This window comes from Mus musculus, chromosome 14 (genome assembly GCF_000001635.26).
Source record: "Mus musculus strain C57BL/6J chromosome 14, GRCm38.p6 C57BL/6J".
Taxonomy (NCBI): Eukaryota; Metazoa; Chordata; class Mammalia; order Rodentia; family Muridae; genus Mus; species Mus musculus.
In genome coordinates, this window is record NC_000080.6 from 88088433 (window position 1) to 88092043 (window position 3611).

A 3611-nucleotide genomic window follows, 5' to 3' on the forward strand; every position below is an offset into this window, starting at 1 on the left:
AAGAAATTGCTTTATACTAAATGAATAATATATATATGTATATATATATATATATACATACACACACACACACACACACACACACACACACACACACACACACACTGATATAACAAATGATCATTGCATCATAAGCCTGTGTAACTCGTTCAGATGGTATCAATTAAGGGGGCTTTTAGTCAGCCTTAGTACTTGGAACACATATGATCACTTTGTTGCATTTGCTTTTCTGTTGTGCGTTTGAGTGTTGTGTATTTTTGGGGAAGTATGTCTTGCAATTTCCGAGGATTTGTTGATTTGTTTGGTCTTGTTCCACAGCACACGCTGTGCTTTCCACTTAGAGACGGTGGCACTGCTGGTTAGATTTTATTATTATTGCTTTGTTGATATGTTTGGTGCAGGCTCTAAAAAATATACACTATTACTGCCTTCCAACTTTATTTTTAGCTTCTTAGCAGAGTGCCAGCATCCTGCCTAAAGCTTCCTTTTAGTGCACGGGCTTCCATAATGTTAAAAGGGAAGGAAAGCAAGAAGCGTCTTGCAATATTCTGGGAGCAATGAACCTAATTTGTGTCAACTGATGTTTAAAAACCAAAGTGTCCTTTGATAATGTGTATACTGGAGAGAATTGATTCCCCGAGGAAACTAACACATATTAGATGTCTTATCACTATGCAAATTGGTAGACTTAGCGTAAATTAAAAGTACCTTGATCTTTAGAGCATCTCTGGATAATTTTATTAGAAAACTATGGATATTTTCTTAAAGATCCTCTCTCTCTCTCTCTCTCTCTCTCTGTTGTAATTAAAGTAAGTCCTTTCTTTAAGCTAAGCTTACTTTATACATTGCACTTATATCTCACTATTGTTGTAGGCCAGAAATTGTGTTTTAACTTTATAACTTGCATTAAAATATTAAAATAGTATATTTGTCTGCCCATAACTATGTCAAAGAATTAATACTTTTTGCACACTGGCTTTCCTTTGAAGGTGTAGGTGAATAATATTGATTCATTTTTTCTTTCTTTCTTTCAAAGTACTGAGTTGCTAAAGTTTATTAGGAAGATGTTTCTTACTAATTTTATATTTTCCTCTGCCTTTAATAGAAATTAGTAAGTATATTTAATTTGTAATTGTGGACACTAAGTATGATGTGCTATGAAGGACAAGAAAGTGCTCTGACTGGTCTTTGCTAAATAGACAGTAAACAAATCCGGAGTTCCTAATTAATGGGCATTATAAGTCAGTAAGACAGTCCTAGAAAATTTCACCATAGCCTTGGAATTATGCTCGATAATAATGTGTCTAGTTAAATTTGGTTCTCGTGGTAAGAACTCTTATCACAATAAAAGCAAACCTAGCAAATCACAGTAAGACTTACATGTGTAGATTCTTCTGGTTTCAAAGTGAAAAGATAGGTCTTATCCTCACTTCACACTGAGGCCCATGAAGGTATATGAAATAAACATAGAGTTGTAAGCATTGTTATTGGTAATGAAAATGAACCTAAAATATTGAACTCTTTCATGAGGCATGAGATCTTTTCCATATGTTAGTAATAGTCTAGTAACTTCCTAGGAGGTGGAAATGACATTAATTATATTAAAATGAATAATTATTGTTCTTTCTCTCTCTCTCTCTCTGATCCTTTTCTCCCTCTTTCTCGGTCTTTCCCCCTTCTCTCTCTCTCCCAACATGTTCCTGGCTGGCCTCCTCTCCTCTTTCTCTCTCTCCTATCTCTCTCTCTCCTTCTCTGTTACCTCCCTTTTGTTGCCTGTACTCCCTTCTCACCCTCTCCTTCTCATGCCCCAAATAAACTTGTTTTTATAATAAAAAAAGGATATTTATAATTTTCCTTGTGGACCTAGCCTTTAATGGCTGTGCCATCTCTCTAGCTTGCCTTTGTGTCCCTTTCCTCATATTGGCTTGCCTCTAACCTTAATAGCAGAGGAGGTACCTAGACTTACTGTACCTTGATATGTCATGGCTGGTTAATTTCCATGAGAGATCTGACCCCTTTTGAAGGGAGACTGAGTAGGAGTGGATGGGAGGAAAGAGGAGGGAGGGAAAAGAACTGGGAGAAGCAAAGGGAAAGGAAACTGTGGTTCATATGTAAAATACATACATACATACATACATACATACATACATACATACATACATACATACATAAATGGATATTTAACAGCCAAGCTTTCAATTGATTAGTGAGCACTAATAAGTGTGGCTATTTATAGCAAGAGTCAAATTTAGCAAAATATCTTTGAATGATGGAGGCACAAGAAACAGCCTTTAACCCCTGTGTATTATCTAAACTTAAAGTTTTACTGAATTGTATTCACATTTATAGAAAGTATAAAGTATATTTCAGTTTACCATATGCATTTAAATATGAGTTAAATATTTAATACTCGCGCACTTGTTTTTGTTGACATAATTTCCCATTCATTCACAGCTTATCTATCATGCTTATTCTCCTGTTGACCCTTCTCCTTCACCATTCCCTCCTCTGGAGCTTCGGTCTCATTATTTTGGTAGGAAAAAAAATCCCAGTACATCAATAATGCCGGATATCTCAGTTCTATCATGCACTCTTTCTCATAAACATCACAGAAGAACTTTGATCTGAAATATGCACAGAATAAGAAATACAGTTTGGGTACCATTGTAAACAGCATCATAGTAGTGCTTGTCCTATGACATGAAAGCATCTGTATTAACAAAGTAGAAAGAGCTATTGAAAATAACCTTATAAAGCTTGGCTATTCAGTTAGCTAGGGAAAGTAGCAACCAGGAAGTAAGATTATTCTCTCAATAGGGAATATATACATCTAAACTATTAGAATGACTCAGTAAGTCAACTTTGACAGTACAAGACTCCAATCAACAATGCTTGTTTAAAACACTATGTAATTGCATTCCATTAAACAAGCAGATTAATTTTAAGAAGACATGATGTATTAGCCAGGGTTTTACTGCTGTGAACAGACACCATGACCAAGGCAAGTCTTATAAAAAAACAACATTTAACTGGGGCTTGCTTACAGGTTCAGAGGTTCAGTCCATTATCATCAAGGCAGAAGCATGGCAATATCCAGGCAGGCATGGTGCATGCAGGCAGAGCTGAGAGTTCTACATCTTCATCCAAAGGCTGCTAGTGGAATACTGACTTCCAGGCAACTAGGGTAAGGGTATTAAGCCCACACCCACAGTGACACACCTATCCCAATCAGGTGACACCTATTCCAACAAGGCCACACCTCCAAGTGGTGCCACTCCCTCATCCAAGAATATACAAACCATCACACATGACATGATTGTTAATGTCATCATCTTGGCAGATCTAGAGTCATGTAGCCATCCAGCAGCCATGGATGAATTGGATTTACCTGAAAGGAGGATTGGAAATGAAAAAATAGATGGGGGAGGGGTGCGGGGGAGTGTGGCATTAGAGAAGAATGAAGCCAAGACAAGGTTGTGATCAAGGCTCCAAGTTTAATATTCAGCACCGTGTTTATATAGGGCAAGCCCACAGACTTCATCCTTTGTTTCCACTGGATTATGTTGCAAAGCAAGGTCAGCAAGCAGCCTATTCTTCTAAGTTCCTGTAGG